General features: G+C 43.1%; 1 protein-coding gene and 1 long non-coding RNA gene across 6 annotated transcripts in view; one reads left to right on the top strand and one right to left on the bottom strand.

Moving 5' to 3' along the window:
* Positions 1–26443, bottom strand: part of HSCB (HscB mitochondrial iron-sulfur cluster cochaperone) — a 176298-nt gene that overhangs the window by 127145 nt on the left and 22710 nt on the right. The window lies entirely within an intron of this gene.
* Positions 1232–26443, top strand: part of LOC146783985 (uncharacterized) — a 35093-nt gene continuing 9881 nt past the window's right edge. The window contains exons 1-6 of one of the 3 annotated variants that reach the window (XR_014970534.1): positions 1232–2300; positions 5049–5543; positions 11317–11384; positions 15215–15709; positions 21490–21557; positions 25388–25882. This is a non-coding gene — a long non-coding RNA (uncharacterized LOC146783985). The other 2 variants (XR_014970533.1, XR_014970535.1) reach the window with 2 other exon arrangements.

The following is a 26443-nucleotide window of genomic DNA, read 5'->3' as shown; positions in this document are numbered from 1 at the left end:
TATTGGGGAGGGGTGACATGAACCATGTCGGAAGTAATAGGGTAAGATATACCGCTAGAGCCCAGATAGCTAATCTTAGGTGTAACAGATGAGCAGACGTGGTAAAAATATCAAAAGACTTGGCTAACGATGGCATCAATGATAGCCAAAAGGAATATTGACAGGGCCTGGAGACCAAACCTCCTACTGCAGATAAGGCGATGGAAGTCTAATCTGGACTGGTGCAGTGCAGCGGAAAAGGTGGTTTATGAGAATAGAGGCTGCCCCCAGAAATGGGAGAAAATATGGAGCCAATGGGTGGAATATAGAGGAATTTAAAATGTGGGAGGTTGGCCTGGGATAAGAGCCACGAAGAGTACGATATCAGAAGAAAATATGGTGGCAAATGTCGCTAAATGACAGAGTATGATGTTACCCAAACATTAGGATATAACGTAGGAATGTACAATGGATATGAAATTATTCTGTGTTTCAATAATGCACTTTTTCATGTGATTTACTGTACTGCAACTGATGTTTAATAAAAAAAAAATTACAAAAAATAAAGGATGACAAGTCTAACAGGTTACTTGTGTTGCTGGTGAAAAACGACCTGGATTAGCATTTCGAGCTGGACCGAGGTGATTGGTGCCAGTCTGTAGTGGCACATTGTGCAAAAAAGGAATGTATCCCAAAATAATTATCAGTGGCTGAGATTAATGCTGGCGATATACGGCACGTCATCGTATGAGAAAGGATTGGAGGAGTGTTTTTTTTAACTCTATAAATATGCTTGTGGGGTAGTTTAGACACATAACTATCAGTGGCACAAGGGAAGGAAAGGTGTTCGATGCAGCATCCTCGAGAAGCCTCTCTTGTGGGCGAGGACCCAGTGACAGGAGGTGCGAGTTCCTGGGCATTACACTGGAGGATACATGAAGGACGGGGACAGATGACTGGGGTGCGAGTGGCACATTAGGCTTGGTGGTACAGTTCCAGAGAGATAGATATATGATATATATATATAGCGTTAGTTTTCTTAATATGCTAAACTGGAATTTTAACTGTTGTTTTTATTCCCACTATCTGAGTCAATATTAATGTTGTGTGTATTTGCAATGACGCAATTTTATATGTATATTTGAACATTCATTTGTTTTTCTTATTTCAGATTGTCAAAATGTCTCAGATGCAAGTGGAAGGCGAAAGAAGCATAAATATCTCAACTGCGCAGTTCCTGTCTGTAATGACTTATTATTAACAGTATATTTAACGGTTGATTATTGGTAGTACCATTGGCGATTAGTGAAGTGATAATTGTGCCCACTTGGGCTAAACTTACAGGATAATGGTTATCGTTGCTCTTCGGGGCTTGACATTATTAGATCTGTTGCCAGCACGTAGGGTTCAGTGTTGCCCACTTGGGCTTGGAAGTATTAATTGTTCACTGGGGCTGTGTGGCCACATTATTAGTTGCCCACTGGGGCTATTTGGCATTTATGTTATTTGTATGCAAATAACATTCTCCTTTGTGGAGATTTCTGTGGCCCAAATTGAGTCCCGGGCATGGGTGTTTCTACCCGTATGATTTGTTGCGATGCAAAAGACTCACGCGCGGCACCATGGTCGCTGAAGTTCCCTGCTTCGAGCGGCGACACATCAACATGTAAACACACTTGCTAAATATCGCAGGCTCGAATGATTATTCTGCCATTCATGAACTATGATGTTAATATGCTAACAGAGAAATATACGAGCCTTATTTATGAAAAAACCCTCGAGAAAACTTCTTTGAGACATTGAAAGTGCAATCTGTTTTCACTTTTCATTAACTTGAATGTCACATGATTTTGTATATAACTTAATTGCTTTTCATTTACCCATTACTCGTGAACAAGAAGCGGACGCTTCAAAACGCGTTGGGTGCCTTTTTTCCATGAAAATAAATCTCACGTTTGAAGCAAGTATGGGCTAAGGCGTGTTGTCTTTGAGACGTTGCAAGACGACTTTTTGTGTGGATTTACTAGGGTTGGCGACCCTGCCACGGCCCGCCGTTGCAAGCGGCACAGATCCTTCGCCACTATTCGTGTTGGATTAAATTTGGTAACCGTTGCCCGCCCCCGCGTCTAAACAGGACGAACGTGCACGTATGCCCGGTATCGTCATTGACCGGACCCGACAGCAAGGACTACTGCACTTTGTGTCCCGCTAACGATATCCTGGTGGCGAACTCTTTGGAGGTGCACTGAATACGGCGTTACTAAGGGGCATACGAAGCCAGGAGGAATATCATAAACAGATTCTTCCAGGCAGCTTCAAACGTGAGTACGTGTTTGAAACGTATTATTTGTATCATGGCAAGGTCTAGAAATGATAAGAGAAGTGAGATAGCTAATATTATGTTCGAGGAACAATCGCTACTCAGCAACAGTGAAATGACCAATCGGCAAACGGTAACTGGTAACATTAATTCTAAAAAAGCATTATGGGATCAACTATGGAAACTGTTAAAAAAGGAACAGAATAAGTGGTGGGAGGCCACAACCCTCCAAAAGTACGTGGATGCCGGCTGGGCACCACGTGGCCTTCGCATTTTTATCACACCTACTTTTAATGATCCCGATCCAGATTTAATAGAGGAGTGGGCAGCTAATAATCATAGCTGCTCAACTGTTATGCTGAAACTGCTAGTCAAATATGCTACAAGGGACTGTGACAAAATAACGCAACAGATTGACGTCATTACCATCCAACTGAAATCGGTTTGTGATGAAGATGAATTCAACCGTGACATGGCCAAAATGGAATTGTGACTTGAAAAAAAATCGAAAAAGAGATACGAGAGAAAAAACAACGCATATTTTTGCGTGACCTCGTCGATTATGAAAAAGGACAAATTTTAACCTTCGCCAAACGGTATGACCACTTACGCAGTATCCCGTTTATGAAGGAAAAGGTACCTACAACCAATCCATTAGTCCAAAGCGAAGATAAATATGTGCCAGTTGTTGAGGTTGATCTATTTCAATTCACACACAAACTGAGGTTGAAAAAGTGGTTTGCGACAAGTCACGTCTGAAAACAATAGTGTAAGTGAGATTCCTAGTGATATTTGTATTGTGGATATTCAGTTGTTACATACACTCAATGAATTAAATGAGCAAGAGAATTTTAACCCTGATCCTTACATCAATCTGATCAATGAGAATATCAGATTAGATTTAATTCACAATAGTGGGTTCAAACCCAAATCTATATTTTTAACACAAATAACTGATGAGGCCCTCGATATCTTTGAGATGGGGGTGGTTACGGGCTTGAACCATTGATCATACAATAGACACCAGGAGTCATTAAATCTCACTCAATCACAGAGAAATGCCATCAAGAGCTTAAAGGAAGACAACAGCATGGTCATTAAAAAGTCCGACAAGGGCGGCAATGTTGTTGTTCTATCTAGAGACAATTACATTCAAGAAGGTTTAGAACAGCTAAATGATCATACTAGATATGAAATAAGCTCTAGGAGTTTATACAATACAGCCAATAAAGAATATCTGGAACAGCTATGGGAGTGGAAAGAGAGAGGCCTTTTAGAACAGGAAGAATTTTGTTTTCTCTATTGCAAATTTCCTAAAATTCCGGTCCTCTATCTACTTCCGAAACTACATGAAGATAACCTTAACCCTTCGGGAAGGCCTATAGTGTTCTCCAGAGGGAGTAGTTTGGAGAACACTTCAAGATACGTTGATCACTACTTGCAACCATTAGTCAAAAATCTGCCCTCTTTTGTAAAAGATGCTGGAGACTTTCTGAGACTTGTTGAGAAAATACAACGGAATGATAATTGTTTACTCATGACCCTAGATGTCAACAGTCTTTACACAAGTATACCACATGATCTGGGCATTAGAGCATGCAGGCATTACCTTAGAGAAAGATCTGTATCGTTCCTTTTTCATACTGATATGCTTATTGACATGATGTTAACATGCTTAACTAAAAACTTTTTTGTATTCAATGATCAAGTCTACCGACAGACTCTCGGGACCGCTATGGGCACCTGCTTTGCCACCAGCTTTGCGTGTCTTTACCTTGGCTGGTGGGAGGAGCAGGTGGTCCGGGTCCATGCTGCATATTTGAAACACGTGAGAGTCTGGGCCAGATACATCGATTATATTTTCTGTATCTGGGAAGGGAGCCAAAGTGAGGCTGAAGCTTTTGTAACTGCACTAAATGAAAATACATTCAATTTGACTTTTACGAGTCACTTTGGTGAAGAAACTATTGAATTCTTAGACGTACAGCTACAAGTCAACAATGAGAAATTGGAAACTGTGTGGTATAGAAAGAAAACAGCGGGCAATAGTTTATTACACGCCCGAAGTTGCCATCCGTCCAACCTCATTAAGAGGATGCACCCTGCCCTATTACCTAAATTGACCACGATACAAAGGAGTGCTGTCCAAGGGTTCTATGTATGTGACAGATGCAAGGCCTGTCGGTACAGCACCAATTGTAAGGAAGTCAGCTTGTCTGCTGACTCAAAAATATTTAAGATCTCAAAACATGCGTCATGCAATTCGGAGTACGCTGTTTATGCCCTCAGATGCCCATGTAACAAATTTTACATTGGGAGTACAATCCATAAAGCAAAAAACGGATTTTGGAGCATCTGAGGGCAATAACACACAATGGCAGACAGTACCCCATCACACGTCATTTTCATTCTACCCTTAACCAAAATACCAGTTTACTGTCATTCATTGTCCTGGATTGTGTCCCGAAAAGGGAAAGGGGAGGAGACAGAACTAAAGAACTCAGATCTCGAATCCAGGATGATTATTAAATATCACACTATACAGCCTGGTGGCCCCAATAGTGATAAAGCATTAGCAGTGCACTTAGGCTGAGAATATCTGTAGCGTTAGTTTTCTTAATATGCTAAAATGGAATTTTAACTGTTGTTTTTATTCCCACTATCTCTGAGTCAATATTAATGTTGTGTGTATTTGCAATGACGCAATTTTATATGTATATTTGACATTCATTTGTTTTTCTTATTTCAGATTGTCAAAATGAATCAGATGCAAGTGGAAGGCGAAAGACGCATAAATATCTGAACTGTGCAGTTCCTGGCTGTAATGACTTATTCGTAACAGTATATTTAACGGTTGATTATTGGTGGTACCATTGGCGATTAGTGAGGTTATAATTGTGCCCACTTGAGCTAAACTCACAGGACAATGGTTATCGTTGCTTTTCGGGGCTTGACATTATTAGATCTGTTGCCAGCACGTAGGGTTCCGTGTTGCCCACTTGGGCTTGGAAGTATTAATTGTTCATTGGGGCTGTGTGGCTACATTATTAGTTGCCCACTGGGGCTATTTGGCATTTATGTTATTTGTATACAAATAACATTCTGCTTTGTGGAGATTTCTGTGGCCTGAATTGAGTCCCGGGCATGGGTGTTTCTACCCGTATGATTTGTTGCGATGCAAAAGACTCACACGCGGCACCATGGTCGTTGAAGTTCCCTGCTTCGAGCGGCGACACATCAACATGTAAGCACACTTGCTAAATATCGTAGGCTCGAATGATTATTTTGCCAATTATGAACTGTGATGTTTATATGCTAACAGAGAAATACAAGAGCCTTATTTATGAAAAACCCTCGAGAAAACTTCTTTGAGACATTGAAAGTGCAATCTGTTTTCAATGTCACATGATTTTGTATATAACTTTATTGTTTTTCATTTACCCATTACTCGGGGTGCCTTTTTTCCATGAAAATAAATCTCACGTTTGAAGGAAGTATGGGCTAAGGCGTGTTGTCTTTGAGACGTTGCAAGACGACTTTTTGTGTGGATTTACTAGGGTTGGTGACCCTGCCACGGCCCGCCATTGCAAGCGGCACGGATCCTTCGCCACTATTCGTGTTGGATATATATATATATATAAATATGATTCTGTATGGGAGACCCCTCCCAATTGGCACATTGGTATGATGGCTTCAGATTGGAAGACTCCTGCACGCCACACTGCACAGCGGCGGAGGAAGGTTTTGTGCTCCTCATTCTAGCGGGCACGGCCTGGGTTTGGGGCAAACAGTGAATGTCACAGTAGCACCTGCCTCAAAGAAAATGTAAACTGTCTAGTCAGTTCAATGCACAACTCCCAACACCTGATCCTTCAAAGTCACACAAGTGCCAAGGTCCGGAGTGTCGATATACTGTATAAATCAGATTGGCTTACTTGATGTCAGATGCAGACAAAATTTGAACTGTTGGAATCCAGTGGCTTCTTTGCCAACCCACATACCTCCATGGTAATTAAAAATCTGTTCGTGCTTTGTGTTGAGTTGCGTTGCGTATTGTTAGATCTGGGGGTCTCTAGTTGGCAGGGTAGGTTCCACTGTCCAAGTAGGGACCCTTGCTTCTAGACAGGGAAAGGGGGATACACTGTTAAGATAACCCCTGCTCACCCTCTAGGTAGCTTGGCCTGAGCAGTCTAGGCTATCAAAGGCAATGTGTAAAGTATTTGTACCAACACTCACAGTAACACAGTGAAAACACCACAGATTTACTCCACACCAGTTTTAGAAAAATAATGTATCTTTACTAAAAACTTCACAAGACCAAATACTACAGACAAACCAACATATAATTCAAAAGGTTACTTTAAAGATAGTTCAAGAGTTTGCAGAAAGTACTCCAGAATGTAAAAGTCAGTGTCCTGCACAATGCGACTCTCAATGCACAAAATGCGACACTTTCGTGCCCAACAGTACCTGTAGTTGCGATAAGGTTCCCAAAAGCTATAACAAGGAAGCTTGCAAAGGCGATGCAATACTCCTGAGATCCTGGGGAGGCTTTGCAGCAGCCCTGCTTCACCCAGCAGAGGTGGATGCGCCGGCTCCGATCTGTAAGGGGAGGATGCGATGACTTTGGCCTTCGTTGCGTAGGTTTCTTAGGGGGAAGCTTCACGCACAGGTTCGATGCGACACTCTTCGATGTGGTGCGATGCGTGGCGCAGCGTTGCCTTCCGGCGCCGCAACTCTCGATGCGCCACGGAACGGGACTCTGCGTCGACGCACGCAGCGATTGGAGACTTTTCACGCACCGGCAGTGGTGCGGCCCGCAAACTGGTTCTGCGACGACCCTCGCAGCGTCAGGAATCTTCTCGCACCGGGACGATGCTCGACGCACTCGGCGATGCGGGGACCCTGCGTGTTGCGATGGTGCCGCGATGAAATTTTCCTCGCACTCTCGTCTTGCGACACGCAATCGGATGATGCGTTGGGTACCAGTCACTCTTGTTCACGCTTCTGCTTCCCAGCTCCCAAACACAGCAAACGACCTCCTGAGGCCCCAAGACTGGGCAAGCACTCCAAGGCAGGTCAGAACTCTCTCAGCAGAGTTCCAGGGGAGCTGGTGGTGAAGTCCTTTTGTTCCTGGGACTTCTTAACAGAGTTTATGAAGTCACCCTCGTCGGTTATCGACTCTACGTGATGCTGGCGGTGACGGTGCGAGCACTGGCATCGGCAAGGCTGATAACTGCAGGCATCAAAGCTGCGGTGCAGGTGGGGCTGTGCGTTGTGCACTTCACGAGCAGTGCACCCAGCCTCGGTACAGGTCGCAGCATCACTCGCAGCATCGCTGACTGCATCAGAGTTGTTCTTCTTGCTTTGCAACACCAAATACACAACTCTCAGGGCCCAGGAACTGGAACTGGTGACCTTTTGAATACAGGAGTCCACAGAGGAGTCCATGTGCTGGTCAGTGAGTACAGATGAAGTCTTTGTGGTCCTCAGACTTCAGAACAGGAGGCAAGCACACACAAACCCTTGGAGATTCGTCTTCGTCCATGTTCAGAGCAAAATTCCAGTCTTTGTCCTCTCCTTGGCAGAAGCAGCCACTGCAGGCCAACCCAGCAAAGCACCACAGCAAAGGGGCAGTACTCCTCCTTATAGCTCTTCAGCTCTTTTCCTTGGCAGAGGTTTCTCTTGAGTCCAGAAGTGATATTATCCCCGAGGTTTACAGTTCAATAACTATACCCCATGTTCTCTTTGTGGCAAGGGTCTCTGAGCCCAGTCCAAACCAGTTCTGCTCTCTATGGCACAGTTTCACTACAGGAGGTGGAGACAGCATTGTGCACAGGAGACATGGCCTATTAAGTGCTAGTGAAACTCCTCCCATTACTCTAAATGCAGACCAGGTCTATTTAGCTCAACTATGAGTCACTCTGAAAAGGCAGGACACACCTAAACCCCCCTTGTGACTGCTTAGAATGAATGCACATACCTAGCCCCAGTCACACCAAAACCAGACAGTGAATACATAACAGGCAGAGGCACACTGAATGGATGAACAAAAAGGTGCCTACTTTCTAAAAGTCTTGCCGCAGTCTGTGAGATTACTGGAGGATCTTGCATCCCCGCTGACCTCCGTCCACCTAATTCTGACATCTAGTGATCATTCATTACGCCACACTACCGGATGTCGCCTCCCCTGACGCCGGACCTCCAGTAATTGCTCTCCATCTTCAGGGGCTTCTCCCTCACAACTCCGGATTCATTGTAGTCGACAAAAGCCCCTAACCTGAGATTCTTGTAGTACATCTACATATTGGAACACCACGGTCTTCCCGTGGATAACCCCGCGGACGTCATGCTACCCCTAGCACACCGCGCCTTTGGGTGCTACCCTCGCTGCTCTCCTACTATAATGCAGCACTTACACTCTTTAACCTGGTCCTGAAAATGACCTGAACTCACAACGGGTAGAAACGCCGTCAACTCCTTAGCACAATTCCTTGGCACACGCTCTGTGGTTCATCAAATAATGTACCTTTTCCTAATCTTTGTTAATGATTTTTAACCACAAAATGTTTTTCTGAATATATATTGACTCTATTGTTTTCTTTTGCACCGTTTTTTCGCTGCTTCACTTGTTACTTTGCGTCGTTCACCTTTATCACAAGCACAAGTCTGTACAGGTTACATATACATGTAATATAGTGCCATTTTCCTACTGTTTTTGAATACAGTCTGCTCTTCGCATATATTGCAATAACAATTCATGCCTCCCTGTTTTCTTCTTCTGTCAACTGATGTGCTTATTTTCAAAAAACTGTCTTTAAATATTACCTGTTGAGATGCTGTCCATTGTTACATATACTTTCTAATAGTGGCATTTTCAAACACACAATTTAAAAACCACCTTACTACAAGATGTGTTATTAAATTCTGAGTTCAGAGAGCCTAAACTCCATTTCGCTATCTTTCCAATGGAAAGTTACATGTTACATTGCAACTTCCAAGCTATCCTATGGGACTGCCAGCGTTTCAATAGTGAAAAACGAAAGTGGCAGTATTTCACTATCAGGACATGTAAAACACACCAGTAAATGTCCTACCTTTCACATACACTGCACCCTGCACACGGGGGTACCATGGGCCTACCGTAGGGGTGCCTTACATGTAAAAAAAGGGAAGGTTAGGGCTTGGCAAGTGGGCGCACTTGCCAGGGCAACCTGGCAGTTACAAACTGCGCGCAGACAATACAGTAGTAGGTCTGAGACACATTTACCAGGTTACTCATGTGGGTGGCACAATCAGTGCTGCAAGCCTACTAGTAGCATTTGATTTACAAGCCCTGGCACACACAGTGCACTTTACTAGGGACTTACCAGTAAATCAGATATGCCAATCATGGATAACCAATCATCATTACAGTTTACACAGGGAGCACTGGATAACCAATCATAATTAAAGTTTACACAGGGAGCACTGCACTTTCGCACTGATCAGCAGTGGCAAAGTGCCCAAAGCATCTAAGCCAGCAAAAACGAAATCCATTACACAGTCAAAAATGCAGGATATGGAGGCAAAAAGTCAGGGGAAACTATGCCAAGTCTAGGATCCATTGAGAGCCCTATGGGAAGCTTTGGAAGGGGATATAGGGTTGCTAGAGGACGACGACTGGACAGAAGCAATACAAAGCCCCAGAGAGGTAGCAATTAGAGCGGAATTTCAGTAGGTCCATCTTAGAATCTTGCATAGATCCTAATATTCAAGAACACTGATTCACAAATTAGGATGTAGCCCCTCTGAACAGTGTGTAAGAGGGTGCAACTACAGGGGCACCTTCTTCCATATCATTTGGGGAAGCCCAGTCATACAGAAATATTGGGGAGGGGTGACATGAACCATGTCGGAAGTAATAGGGTAAGATATACCGCTAGAGCCCAGATAGCTAATCTTAGGTGTAACAGATGAGCAGACGTGGTAAAAATATCAAAAGACTTGGCTAACGATGGCATCAATGATAGCCAAAAGGAATATTGACAGGGCCTGGAGACCAAACCTCCTACTGCAGATAAGGCGATGGAAGTCTAATCTGGACTGGTGCAGTGCAGCGGAAAAGGTGGTTTATGAGAATAGAGGCTGCCCCCAGAAATGGGAGAAAATATGGAGCCAATGGGTGGAATATAGAGGAATTTAAAATGTGGGAGGTTGGCCTGGGATAAGAGCCACGAAGAGTACGATATCAGAAGAAAATATGGTGGCAAATGTCGCTAAATGACAGAGTATGATGTTACCCAAACATTAGGATATAACGTAGGAATGTACAATGGATATGAAATTATTCTGTGTTTCAATAATGCACTTTTTCATGTGATTTACTGTACTGCAACTGATGTTTAATAAAAAAAAAATTACAAAAAATAAAGGATGACAAGTCTAACAGGTTACTTGTGTTGCTGGTGAAAAACGACCTGGATTAGCATTTCGAGCTGGACCGAGGTGATTGGTGCCAGTCTGTAGTGGCACATTGTGCAAAAAAGGAATGTATCCCAAAATAATTATCAGTGGCTGAGATTAATGCTGGCGATATACGGCACGTCATCGTATGAGAAAGGATTGGAGGAGTGTTTTTTTTAACTCTATAAATATGCTTGTGGGGTAGTTTAGACACATAACTATCAGTGGCACAAGGGAAGGAAAGGTGTTCGATGCAGCATCCTCGAGAAGCCTCTCTTGTGGGCGAGGACCCAGTGACAGGAGGTGCGAGTTCCTGGGCATTACACTGGAGGATACATGAAGGACGGGGACAGATGACTGGGGTGCGAGTGGCACATTAGGCTTGGTGGTACAGTTCCAGAGAGATAGATATATGATATATATATATAGCGTTAGTTTTCTTAATATGCTAAACTGGAATTTTAACTGTTGTTTTTATTCCCACTATCTGAGTCAATATTAATGTTGTGTGTATTTGCAATGACGCAATTTTATATGTATATTTGAACATTCATTTGTTTTTCTTATTTCAGATTGTCAAAATGTCTCAGATGCAAGTGGAAGGCGAAAGAAGCATAAATATCTCAACTGCGCAGTTCCTGTCTGTAATGACTTATTATTAACAGTATATTTAACGGTTGATTATTGGTAGTACCATTGGCGATTAGTGAAGTGATAATTGTGCCCACTTGGGCTAAACTTACAGGATAATGGTTATCGTTGCTCTTCGGGGCTTGACATTATTAGATCTGTTGCCAGCACGTAGGGTTCAGTGTTGCCCACTTGGGCTTGGAAGTATTAATTGTTCACTGGGGCTGTGTGGCCACATTATTAGTTGCCCACTGGGGCTATTTGGCATTTATGTTATTTGTATGCAAATAACATTCTCCTTTGTGGAGATTTCTGTGGCCCAAATTGAGTCCCGGGCATGGGTGTTTCTACCCGTATGATTTGTTGCGATGCAAAAGACTCACGCGCGGCACCATGGTCGCTGAAGTTCCCTGCTTCGAGCGGCGACACATCAACATGTAAACACACTTGCTAAATATCGCAGGCTCGAATGATTATTCTGCCATTCATGAACTATGATGTTAATATGCTAACAGAGAAATATACGAGCCTTATTTATGAAAAAACCCTCGAGAAAACTTCTTTGAGACATTGAAAGTGCAATCTGTTTTCACTTTTCATTAACTTGAATGTCACATGATTTTGTATATAACTTAATTGCTTTTCATTTACCCATTACTCGTGAACAAGAAGCGGACGCTTCAAAACGCGTTGGGTGCCTTTTTTCCATGAAAATAAATCTCACGTTTGAAGCAAGTATGGGCTAAGGCGTGTTGTCTTTGAGACGTTGCAAGACGACTTTTTGTGTGGATTTACTAGGGTTGGCGACCCTGCCACGGCCCGCCGTTGCAAGCGGCACAGATCCTTCGCCACTATTCGTGTTGGATTAAATTTGGTAACCGTTGCCCGCCCCCGCGTCTAAACAGGACGAACGTGCACGTATGCCCGGTATCGTCATTGACCGGACCCGACAGCAAGGACTACTGCACTTTGTGTCCCGCTAACGATATCCTGGTGGCGAACTCTTTGGAGGTGCACTGAATACGGCGTTACTAAGGGGCATACGAAGCCAGGAGGAATATCATAAACAGATTCTTCCAGGCAGCTTCAAACGTGAGTACGTGTTTGAAACGTATTATTTGTATCATGGCAAGGTCTAGAAATGATAAGAGAAGTGAGATAGCTAATATTATGTTCGAGGAACAATCGCTACTCAGCAACAGTGAAATGACCAATCGGCAAACGGTAACTGGTAACATTAATTCTAAAAAAGCATTATGGGATCAACTATGGAAACTGTTAAAAAAGGAACAGAATAAGTGGTGGGAGGCCACAACCCTCCAAAAGTACGTGGATGCCGGCTGGGCACCACGTGGCCTTCGCATTTTTATCACACCTACTTTTAATGATCCCGATCCAGATTTAATAGAGGAGTGGGCAGCTAATAATCATAGCTGCTCAACTGTTATGCTGAAACTGCTAGTCAAATATGCTACAAGGGACTGTGACAAAATAACGCAACAGATTGACGTCATTACCATCCAACTGAAATCGGTTTGTGATGAAGATGAATTCAACCGTGACATGGCCAAAATTGAATTGTGACTTGAAAAAAAATCGAAAAAGAGATACGAGAGAAAAAACAACGCATATTTTTGCGTGACCTCGTCGATTATGAAAAAGGACAAATTTTAACCTTCGCCAAACGGTATGACCACTTACGCAGTATCCCGTTTATGAAGGAAAAGGTACCTACAACCAATCCATTAGTCCAAAGCGAAGATAAATATGTGCCAGTCGTTGAGGTTGATCTATTTCAATTCACACACAAACTGAGGTTGAAAAAGTGGTTTGCGACAAGTCACGTCTGAAAACAATAGTGTAAGTGAGATTCCTAGTGATATTTGTATTGTGGATATTCAGTTGTTACATACACTCAATGAATTAAATGAGCAAGAGAATTTTAACCCTGATCCTTACATCAATCTGATCAATGAGAATATCAGATTAGATTTAATTCACAATAGTGGGTTCAAACCCAAATCTATATTTTTAACACAAATAACTGATGAGGCCCTCGATATCTTTGAGATGGGGGTGGTTACGGGCTTGAACCATTGATCATACAATAGACACCAGGAGTCATTAAATCTCACTCAATCACAGAGAAATGCCATCAAGAGCTTAAAGGAAGACAACAGCATGGTCATTAAAAAGTCCGACAAGGGCGGCAATGTTGTTGTTCTATCTAGAGACAATTACATTCAAGAAGGTTTAGAACAGCTAAATGATCATACTAGATATGAAATAAGCTCTAGGAGTTTATACAATACAGCCAATAAAGAATATCTGGAACAGCTATGGGAGTGGAAAGAGAGAGGCCTTTTAGAACAGGAAGAATTTTGTTTTCTCTATTGCAAATTTCCTAAAATTCCGGTCCTCTATCTACTTCCGAAACTACATGAAGATAACCTTAACCCTTCGGGAAGGCCTATAGTGTTCTCCAGAGGGAGTAGTTTGGAGAACACTTCAAGATACGTTGATCACTACTTGCAACCATTAGTCAAAAATCTGCCCTCTTTTGTAAAAGATGCTGGAGACTTTCTGAGACTTGTTGAGAAAATACAACGGAATGATAATTGTTTACTCATGACCCTAGATGTCAACAGTCTTTACACAAGTATACCACATGATCTGGGCATTAGAGCATGCAGGCATTACCTTAGAGAAAGATCTGTATCGTTCCTTTTTCATACTGATATGCTTATTGACATGATGTTAACATGCTTAACTAAAAACTTTTTTGTATTCAATGATCAAGTCTACCGACAGACTCTCGGGACCGCTATGGGCACCTGCTTTGCCACCAGCTTTGCGTGTCTTTACCTTGGCTGGTGGGAGGAGCAGGTGGTCCGGGTCCATGCTGCATATTTGAAACACGTGAGAGTCTGGGCCAGATACATCGATTATATTTTCTGTATCTGGGAAGGGAGCCAAAGTGAGGCTGAAGCTTTTGTAACTGCACTAAATGAAAATACATTCAATTTGACTTTTACGAGTCACTTTGGTGAAGAAACTATTGAATTCTTAGACGTACAGCTACAAGTCAACAATGAGAAATTGGAAACTGTGTGGTATAGAAAGAAAACAGCGGGCAATAGTTTATTACACGCCCGAAGTTGCCATCCGTCCAACCTCATTAAGAGGATGCACCCTGCCCTATTACCTAAATTGACCACGATACAAAGGAGTGCTGTCCAAGGGTTCTATGTATGTGACAGATGCAAGGCCTGTCGGTACAGCACCAATTGTAAGGAAGTCAGCTTGTCTGCTGACTCAAAAATATTTAAGATCTCAAAACATGCGTCATGCAATTCGGAGTACGCTGTTTATGCCCTCAGATGCCCATGTAACAAATTTTACATTGGGAGTACAATCCATAAAGCAAAAAACGGATTTTGGAGCATCTGAGGGCAATAACACACAATGGCAGACAGTACCCCATCACACGTCATTTTCATTCTACCCTTAACCAAAATACCAGTTTACTGTCATTCATTGTCCTGGATTGTGTCCCGAAAAGGGAAAGGGGAGGAGACAGAACTAAAGAACTCAGATCTCGAATCCAGGATGATTATTAAATATCACACTATACAGCCTGGTGGCCCCAATAGTGATAAAGCATTAGCAGTGCACTTAGGCTGAGAATATCTGTAGCGTTAGTTTTCTTAATATGCTAAAATGGAATTTTAACTGTTGTTTTTATTCCCACTATCTCTGAGTCAATATTAATGTTGTGTGTATTTGCAATGACGCAATTTTATATGTATATTTGACATTCATTTGTTTTTCTTATTTCAGATTGTCAAAATGAATCAGATGCAAGTGGAAGGCGAAAGACGCATAAATATCTGAACTGTGCAGTTCCTGGCTGTAATGACTTATTCGTAACAGTATATTTAACGGTTGATTATTGGTGGTACCATTGGCGATTAGTGAGGTTATAATTGTGCCCACTTGAGCTAAACTCACAGGACAATGGTTATCGTTGCTTTTCGGGGCTTGACATTATTAGATCTGTTGCCAGCACGTAGGGTTCCGTGTTGCCCACTTGGGCTTGGAAGTATTAATTGTTCATTGGGGCTGTGTGGCTACATTATTAGTTGCCCACTGGGGCTATTTGGCATTTATGTTATTTGTATACAAATAACATTCTGCTTTGTGGAGATTTCTGTGGCCTGAATTGAGTCCCGGGCATGGGTGTTTCTACCCGTATGATTTGTTGCGATGCAAAAGACTCACACGCGGCACCATGGTCGTTGAAGTTCCCTGCTTCGAGCGGCGACACATCAACATGTAAGCACACTTGCTAAATATCGTAGGCTCGAATGATTATTTTGCCAATTATGAACTGTGATGTTTATATGCTAACAGAGAAATACAAGAGCCTTATTTATGAAAAACCCTCGAGAAAACTTCTTTGAGACATTGAAAGTGCAATCTGTTTTCACTTTTCATTAACTTGAATGTCACATGATTTTGTATATAACTTTATTGTTTTTCATTTACCCATTACTCGGGGTGCCTTTTTTCCATGAAAATAAATCTCACGTTTGAAGGAAGTATGGGCTAAGGCGTGTTGTCTTTGAGACGTTGCAAGACGACTTTTTGTGTGGATTTACTAGGGTTGGTGACCCTGCCACGGCCCGCCATTGCAAGCGGCACGGATCCTTCGCCACTATTCGTGTTGGATATATATATATATATAAATATGATTCTGTATGGGAGACCCCTCCCAATTGGCACATTGGTATGATGGCTTCAGATTGGAAGACTCCTGCACGCCACACTGCACAGCGGCGGAGGAAGGTTTTGTGCTCCTCATTCTAGCGGGCACGGCCTGGGTTTGGGGCAAACAGTGAATGTCACAGTAGCACCTGCCTCAAAGAAAATGTAAACTGTCTAGTCAGTTCAATGCACAACTCCCAACACCTGATCCTTCAAAGTCACACAAGTGCCAAGGTCCGGAGTGTCGATATACTGTATAAATCAGATTGGCTTACTTGATGTCAGATGCAGACAAAATTTGAACTGTTGGAATCCAGTGGCTTCTTTGCCAACCCACATACCTCCATGGTAATTAAAAATCTGTTCGTGCTTTGTGTTGAGTTGCGTTGCGTATTGTTAGATCTGGGGGTCTCTAGTTGGCAGGGTAGGTTCCACTGTCCAAGTAGGGACCCTTGCTTCTAGACAGGGAAAGGGGGATACACTGTTAAGATAACCCCTGCTCACCCTCTAGGTAGCTTGGCCTGAGCAGTCTAGGCTATCAAAGGCAATGTGTAAAGTATTTGTACCAACACTCACAGTAACACAGTGAAAACACCACAGATTTACTCCACACCAGTTTTAGAAAAATAATGTATCTTTACTAAAAACTTCACAAGACCAAATACTACAGACAAACCAACATATAATTCAAAAGGTTACTTTAAAGATAGTTCAAGAGTTTGCAGAAAGTACTCCAGAATGTAAAAGTCAGTGTCCTGCACAATGCGACTCTCAATGCACAAAATGCGACACTTTCGTGCCCAACAGTACCTGTAGTTGCGATAAGGTTCCCAAAAGCTATAACAAGGAAGCTTGCAAAGGCGATGCAATACTCCTGAGATCCTGGGGAGGCTTTGCAGCAGCCCTGCTTCACCCAGCAGAGGTGGATGCGCCGGCTCCGATCTGTAAGGGGAGGATGCGATGACTTTGGCCTTCGTTGCGTAGGTTTCTTAGGGGGAAGCTTCACGCACAGGTTCGATGCGACACTCTTCGATGTGGTGCGATGCGTGGCGCAGCGTTGCCTTCCGGCGCCGCAACTCTCGATGCGCCACGGAACGGGACTCTGCGTCGACGCACGCAGCGATTGGAGACTTTTCACGCACCGGCAGTGGTGCGGCCCGCAAACTGGTTCTGCGACGACCCTCGCAGCGTCAGGAATCTTCTCGCACCGGGACGATGCTCGACGCACTCGGCGATGCGGGGACCCTGCGTGTTGCGATGGTGCCGCGATGAAATTTTCCTCGCACTCTCGTCTTGCGACACGCAATCGGATGATGCGTTGGGTACCAGTCACTCTTGTTCACGCTTCTGCTTCCCAGCTCCCAAACACAGCAAACGACCTCCTGAGGCCCCAAGACTGGGCAAGCACTCCAAGGCAGGTCAGAACTCTCTCAGCAGAGTTCCAGGGGAGCTGGTGGTGAAGTCCTTTTGTTCCTGGGACTTCTTAACAGAGTTTATGAAGTCACCCTCGTCGGTTATCGACTCTACGTGATGCTGGCGGTGACGGTGCGAGCACTGGCATCGGCAAGGCTGATAACTGCAGGCATCAAAGCTGCGGTGCAGGTGGGGCTGTGCGTTGTGCACTTCACGAGCAGTGCACCCAGCCTCGGTACAGGTCGCAGCATCACTCGCAGCATCGCTGACTGCATCAGAGTTGTTCTTCTTGCTTTGCAACACCAAATACACAACTCTCAGGGCCCAGGAACTGGAACTGGTGACCTTTTGAATACAGGAGTCCACAGAGGAGTCCATGTGCTGGTCAGTGAGTACAGATGAAGTCTTTGTGGTCCTCAGACTTCAGAACAGGAGGCAAGCACACACAAGCCCTTGGAGATTCGTCTTCGTCCATGTTCAGAGCAAAATTCCAGTCTTTGTCCTCTCCTTGGCAGAAGCAGCCACTGCAGGCCAACCCAGCAAAGCACCACAGCAAAGGGGCAGTACTCCTCCTTATAGCTCTTCAGCTCTTTTCCTTGGCAGAGGTTTCTCTTGAGTCCAGAAGTGATATTATCCCCGAGGTTTACAGTTCAATAACTATACCCCATGTTCTCTTTGTGGCAAGGGTCTCTGAGCCCAGTCCAAACCAGTTCTGCTCTCTATGGCACAGTTTCACTACAGGAGGTGGAGACAGCATTGTGCACAGGAGACATGGCCTATTAAGTGCTAGTGAAACTCCTCCCATTACTCTAAATGCAGACCAGGTCTATTTAGCTCAACTATGAGTCACTCTGAAAAGGCAGGACACACCTAAACCCCCCTTGTGACTGCTTAGAATGAATGCACATACCTAGCCCCAGTCACACCAAAACCAGACAGTGAATACATAACAGGCAGAGGCACACTGAATGGATGAACAAAAAGGTGCCTACTTTCTAAAAGTCTTGCCGCAGTCTGTGAGATTACTGGAGGATCTTGCATCCCCGCTGACCTCCGTCCACCTAATTCTGACATCTAGTGATCATTCATTACGCCACACTACCGGATGTCGCCTCCCCTGACGCCGGACCTCCAGTAATTGCTCTCCATCTTCAGGGGCTTCTCCCTCACAACTCCGGATTCATTGTAGTCGACAAAAGCCCCTAACCTGAGATTCTTGTAGTACATCTACATATTGGAACACCACGGTCTTCCCGTGGATAACCCCGCGGACGTCATGCTTCCCCTAGCACACCGCGCCTTTGGGTGCTACCCTCGCTGCTCTCCTACTATAATGCAGCACTTACACTCTTTAACCTGGTCCTGAAAATGACCTGAACTCACAACGGGTAGAAACGCCGTCAACTCCTTAGCACAATTCCTTGGCACACGCTCTGTGGTTCATCAAATAATGTACCTTTTCCTAATCTTTGTTAATGATTTTTAACCACAAAATGTTTTTCTGAATATATATTGACTCTATTTGCACCGTTTTTTCGCTGCTTCACTTGTTACTTTGCGTCGTTCACCTTTATCACAAGCACAAGTCTGTACAGGTTACATATACATGTAATATAGTGCCATTTTCCTACTGTTTTTGAATACAGTCTGCTCTTCGCATATATTGCAATAACAATTCATGCCTCCCTGTTTTCTTCTTCTGTCAACTGATGTGCTTATTTTCAAAAAACTGTCTTTAAATATTACCTGTTGAGATGCTGTCCATTGTTACATATACTTTCTAATAGTGGCATTTTCAAACACACAATTTAAAAACCACCTTACTACAAGATGTGTTATTAAATTCTGAGTTCAGAGAGCCTAAACTCCATTTCGCTATCTTTCCAATGGAAAGTTACATGTTACATTGCAACTTCCAAGCTATCCTATGGGACTGCCAGCGTTTCAATAGTGAAAAACGAAAGTGGCAGTATTTCACTATCAGGACATGTAAAACACACCAGTAAATGTCCTACCTTTCACATACACTGCACCCTGCACACGGGGGTACCATGGGCCTACCGTAGGGGTGCCTTACATGTAAAAAAAGGGAAGGTTAGGGCTTGGCAAGTGGGCGCACTTGCCAGGGCAACCTGGCAGTTACAAACTGCGCGCAGACAATACAGTAGTAGGTCTGAGACACATTTACCAGGTTACTCATGTGGGTGGCACAATCAGTGCTGCAAGCCTACTAGTAGCATTTGATTTACAAGCCCTGGCACACACAGTGCACTTTACTAGGGACTTACCAGTAAATCAGATATGCCAATCATGGATAACCAATCATCATTACAGTTTACACAGGGAGCACTGGATAACCAATCATAATTAAAGTTTACACAGGGAGCACTGCACTTTCGCACTGATCAGCAGTGGCAAAGTGCCCAAAGCATCTAAGCCAGCAAAAACGAAATCCATTACACAGTCAAAAATGCAGGATATGGAGGCAAAAAGTCAGGGGAAACTATGCCAAGTCTAGGATCCATTGAGAGCCCTATGGGAAGCTTTGGAAGGGGATATAGGGTTGCTAGAGGACGACGACTGGACAGAAGCAATACAAAGCCCCAGAGAGGTAGCAATTAGAGCGGAATTTCAGTAGGTCCATCTTAGAATCTTGCATAGATCCTAATATTCAAGAACACTGATTCACAAATTAGGATGTAGCCCCTCTGAACAGTGTGTAAGAGGGTGCAACTACAGGGGCACCTTCTTCCATATCATTTGGGGAAGCCCAGTCATACAGAAATATTGGGGAGGGGTGACATGAACCATGTCGGAAGTAATAGGGTAAGATATACCGCTAGAGCCCAGATAGCTAATCTTAGGTGTAACAGATGAGCAGACGTGGTAAAAATATCAAAAGACTTGGCTAACGATGGCATCAATGATAGCCAAAAGGAATATTGACAGGGCCTGGAGACCAAACCTCCTACTGCAGATAAGGCGATGGAAGTCTAATCTGGACTGGTGCAGTGCAGCGGAAAAGGTGGTTTATGAGAATAGAGGCTGCCCCCAGAAATGGGAGAAAATATGGAGCCAATGGGTGGAATATAGAGGAATTTAAAATGTGGGAGGTTGGCCTGGGATAAGAGCCACGAAGAGTACGATATCAGAAGAAAATATGGTGGCAAATGTCGCTAAATGACAGAGTATGATGTTACCCAAACATTAGGATATAACGTAGGAATGTACAATGGATATGAAATTATTCTGTGTTTCAATAATGCACTTTTTCATGTGATTTACTGTACTGCAACTGATGTTTAATAAAAAAAAAATTACAAAAAATAAAGGATGACAAGTCTAACAGGTTACTTGTGTTGCTGGTGAAAAACGACCTGGATTAGCATTTCGAGCTGGACCGAGGTGATTGGTGCCAGTCTGTAGTGGCACATTGTGCAAAAAAGGAATGTATCCCAAAATAATTATCAGTGGCTGAGATTAATGCTGGCGATATACGGCACGTCATCGTATGAGAAAGGATTGGAGGAGTGTTTTTTTTAACTCTATAAATATGCTTGTGGGGTAGTTTAGACACATAACTATCAGTGGCACAAGGGAAGGAAAGGTGTTCGATGCAGCATCCTCGAGAAGCCTCTCTTGTGGGCGAGGACCCAGTGACAGGAGGTGCGAGTTCCTGGGCATTACACTGGAGGATACATGAAGGACGGGGACAGATGACTGGGGTGCGAGTGGCACATTAGGCTTGGTGGTACAGTTCCAGAGAGATAGATATATGATATATATATATAGCGTTAGTTTTCTTAATATGCTAAACTGGAATTTTAACTGTTGTTTTTATTCCCACTATCTGAGTCAATATTAATGTTGTGTGTATTTGCAATGACGCAATTTTATATGTATATTTGAACATTCATTTGTTTTTCTTATTTCAGATTGTCAAAATGTCTCAGATGCAAGTGGAAGGCGAAAGAAGCATAAATATCTCAACTGCGCAGTTCCTGTCTGTAATGACTTATTATTAACAGTATATTTAACGGTTGATTATTGGTAGTACCATTGGCGATTAGTGAAGTGATAATTGTGCCCACTTGGGCTAAACTTACAGGATAATGGTTATCGTTGCTCTTCGGGGCTTGACATTATTAGATCTGTTGCCAGCACGTAGGGTTCAGTGTTGCCCACTTGGGCTTGGAAGTATTAATTGTTCACTGGGGCTGTGTGGCCACATTATTAGTTGCCCACTGGGGCTATTTGGCATTTATGTTATTTGTATGCAAATAACATTCTCCTTTGTGGAGATTTCTGTGGCCCAAATTGAGTCCCGGGCATGGGTGTTTCTACCCGTATGATTTGTTGCGATGCAAAAGACTCACGCGCGGCACCATGGTCGCTGAAGTTCCCTGCTTCGAGCGGCGACACATCAACATGTAAACACACTTGCTAAATATCGCAGGCTCGAATGATTATTCTGCCATTCATGAACTATGATGTTAATATGCTAACAGAGAAATATACGAGCCTTATTTATGAAAAAACCCTCGAGAAAACTTCTTTGAGACATTGAAAGTGCAATCTGTTTTCACTTTTCATTAACTTGAATGTCACATGATTTTGTATATAACTTAATTGCTTTTCATTTACCCATTACTCGTGAACAAGAAGCGGACGCTTCAAAACGCGTTGGGTGCCTTTTTTCCATGAAAATAAATCTCACGTTTGAAGCAAGTATGGGCTAAGGCGTGTTGTCTTTGAGACGTTGCAAGACGACTTTTTGTGTGGATTTACTAGGGTTGGCGACCCTGCCACGGCCCGCCGTTGCAAGCGGCACAGATCCTTCGCCACTATTCGTGTTGGATTAAATTTGGTAACCGTTGCCCGCCCCCGCGTCTAAACAGGACGAACGTGCACGTATGCCCGGTATCGTCATTGACCGGACCCGACAGCAAGGACTACTGCACTTTGTGTCCCGCTAACGATATCCTGGTGGCGAACTCTTTGGAGGTGCACTGAATACGGCGTTACTAAGGGGCATACGAAGCCAGGAGGAATATCATAAACAGATTCTTCCAGGCAGCTTCAAACGTGAGTACGTGTTTGAAACGTATTATTTGTATCATGGCAAGGTCTAGAAATGATAAGAGAAGTGAGATAGCTAATATTATGTTCGAGGAACAATCGCTACTCAGCAACAGTGAAATGACCAATCGGCAAACGGTAACTGGTAACATTAATTCTAAAAAAGCATTATGGGATCAACTATGGAAACTGTTAAAAAAGGAACAGAATAAGTGGTGGGAGGCCACAACCCTCCAAAAGTACGTGGATGCCGGCTGGGCACCACGTGGCCTTCGCATTTTTATCACACCTACTTTTAATGATCCCGATCCAGATTTAATAGAGGAGTGGGCAGCTAATAATCATAGCTGCTCAACTGTTATGCTGAAACTGCTAGTCAAATATGCTACAAGGGACTGTGACAAAATAACGCAACAGATTGACGTCATTACCATCCAACTGAAATCGGTTTGTGATGAAGATGAATTCAACCGTGACATGGCCAAAATGGAATTGTGACTTGAAAAAAAATCGAAAAAGAGATACGAGAGAAAAAACAACGCATATTTTTGCGTGACCTCGTCGATTATGAAAAAGGACAAATTTTAACCTTCGCCAAACGGTATGACCACTTACGCAGTATCCCGTTTATGAAGGAAAAGGTACCTACAACCAATCCATTAGTCCAAAGCGAAGATAAATATGTGCCAGTCGTTGAGGTTGATCTATTTCAATTCACACACAAACTGAGGTTGAAAAAGTGGTTTGCGACAAGTCACGTCTGAAAACAATAGTGTAAGTGAGATTCCTAGTGATATTTGTATTGTGGATATTCAGTTGTTACATACACTCAATGAATTAAATGAGCAAGAGAATTTTAACCCTGATCCTTACATCAATCTGATCAATGAGAATATCAGATTAGATTTAATTCACAATAGTGGGTTCAAACCCAAATCTATATTTTTAACACAAATAACTGATGAGGCCCTCGATATCTTTGAGATGGGGGTGGTTACGGGCTTGAACCATTGATCATACAATAGACACCAGGAGTCATTAAATCTCACTCAATCACAGAGAAATGCCATCAAGAGCTTAAAGGAAGACAACAGCATGGTCATTAAAAAGTCCGACAAGGGCGGCAATGTTGTTGTTCTATCTAGAGACAATTACATTCAAGAAGGTTTAGAACAGCTAAATGATCATACTAGATATGAAATAAGCTCTAGGAGTTTATACAATACAGCCAATAAAGAATATCTGGAACAGCTATGGGAGTGGAAAGAGAGAGGCCTTTTAGAACAGGAAGAATTTTGTTTTCTCTATTGCAAATTTCCTAAAATTCCGGTCCTCTATCTACTTCCGAAACTACATGAAGATAACCTTAACCCTTCGGGAAGGCCTATAGTGTTCTCCAGAGGGAGTAGTTTGGAGAACACTTCAAGATACGTTGATCACTACTTGCAACCATTAGTCAAAAATCTGCCCTCTTTTGTAAAAGATGCTGGAGACTTTCTGAGACTTGTTGAGAAAATACAACGGAATGATAATTGTTTACTCATGACCCTAGATGTCAACAGTCTTTACACAAGTATACCACATGATCTGGGCATTAGAGCATGCAGGCATTACCTTAGAGAAAGATCTGTATCGTTCCTTTTTCATACTGATATGCTTATTGACATGATGTTAACATGCTTAACTAAAAACTTTTTTGTATTCAATGATCAAGTCTACCGACAGACTCTCGGGACCGCTATGGGCACCTGCTTTGCCACCAGCTTTGCGTGTCTTTACCTTGGCTGGTGGGAGGAGCAGGTGGTCCGGGTCCATGCTGCATATTTGAAACACGTGAGAGTCTGGGCCAGATACATCGATTATATTTTCTGTATCTGGGAAGGGAGCCAAAGTGAGGCTGAAGCTTTTGTAACTGCACTAAATGAAAATACATTCAATTTGACTTTTACGAGTCACTTTGGTGAAGAAACTATTGAATTCTTAGACGTACAGCTACAAGTCAACAATGAGAAATTGGAAACTGTGTGGTATAGAAAGAAAACAGCGGGCAATAGTTTATTACACGCCCGAAGTTGCCATCCGTCCAACCTCATTAAGAGGATGCACCCTGCCCTATTACCTAAATTGACCACGATACAAAGGAGTGCTGTCCAAGGGTTCTATGTATGTGACAGATGCAAGGCCTGTCGGTACAGCACCAATTGTAAGGAAGTCAGCTTGTCTGCTGACTCAAAAATATTTAAGATCTCAAAACATGCGTCATGCAATTCGGAGTACGCTGTTTATGCCCTCAGATGCCCATGTAACAAATTTTACATTGGGAGTACAATCCATAAAGCAAAAAACGGATTTTGGAGCATCTGAGGGCAATAACACACAATGGCAGACAGTACCCCATCACACGTCATTTTCATTCTACCCTTAACCAAAATACCAGTTTACTGTCATTCATTGTCCTGGATTGTGTCCCGAAAAGGGAAAGGGGAGGAGACAGAACTAAAGAACTCAGATCTCGAATCCAGGATGATTATTAAATATCACACTATACAGCCTGGTGGCCCCAATAGTGATAAAGCATTAGCAGTGCACTTAGGCTGAGAATATCTGTAGCGTTAGTTTTCTTAATATGCTAAAATGGAATTTTAACTGTTGTTTTTATTCCCACTATCTCTGAGTCAATATTAATGTTGTGTGTATTTGCAATGACGCAATTTTATATGTATATTTGACATTCATTTGTTTTTCTTATTTCAGATTGTCAAAATGAATCAGATGCAAGTGGAAGGCGAAAGACGCATAAATATCTGAACTGTGCAGTTCCTGGCTGTAATGACTTATTCGTAACAGTATATTTAACGGTTGATTATTGGTGGTACCATTGGCGATTAGTGAGGTTATAATTGTGCCCACTTGAGCTAAACTCACAGGACAATGGTTATCGTTGCTTTTCGGGGCTTGACATTATTAGATCTGTTGCCAGCACGTAGGGTTCCGTGTTGCCCACTTGGGCTTGGAAGTATTAATTGTTCATTGGGGCTGTGTGGCTACATTATTAGTTGCCCACTGGGGCTATTTGGCATTTATGTTATTTGTATACAAATAACATTCTGCTTTGTGGAGATTTCTGTGGCCTGAATTGAGTCCCGGGCATGGGTGTTTCTACCCGTATGATTTGTTGCGATGCAAAAGACTCACACGCGGCACCATGGTCGTTGAAGTTCCCTGCTTCGAGCGGCGACACATCAACATGTAAGCACACTTGCTAAATATCGTAGGCTCGAATGATTATTTTGCCAATTATGAACTGTGATGTTTATATGCTAACAGAGAAATACAAGAGCCTTATTTATGAAAAACCCTCGAGAAAACTTCTTTGAGACATTGAAAGTGCAATCTGTTTTCACTTTTCATTAACTTGAATGTCACATGATTTTGTATATAACTTTATTGTTTTTCATTTACCCATTACTCGGGGTGCCTTTTTTCCATGAAAATAAATCTCACGTTTGAAGGAAGTATGGGCTAAGGCGTGTTGTCTTTGAGACGTTGCAAGACGACTTTTTGTGTGGATTTACTAGGGTTGGTGACCCTGCCACGGCCCGCCATTGCAAGCGGCACGGATCCTTCGCCACTATTCGTGTTGGATATATATATATATATAAATATGATTCTGTATGGGAGACCCCTCCCAATTGGCACATTGGTATGATGGCTTCAGATTGGAAGACTCCTGCACGCCACACTGCACAGCGGCGGAGGAAGGTTTTGTGCTCCTCATTCTAGCGGGCACGGCCTGGGTTTGGGGCAAAC

The sequence above is a fragment of the Triturus cristatus genome, chromosome 11 (assembly GCF_964204655.1).
Source record: "Triturus cristatus chromosome 11, aTriCri1.1, whole genome shotgun sequence".
Taxonomy (NCBI): Eukaryota; Metazoa; Chordata; class Amphibia; order Caudata; family Salamandridae; genus Triturus; species Triturus cristatus.
This window is presented reverse-complemented; position numbering and strand designations above follow the sequence as displayed.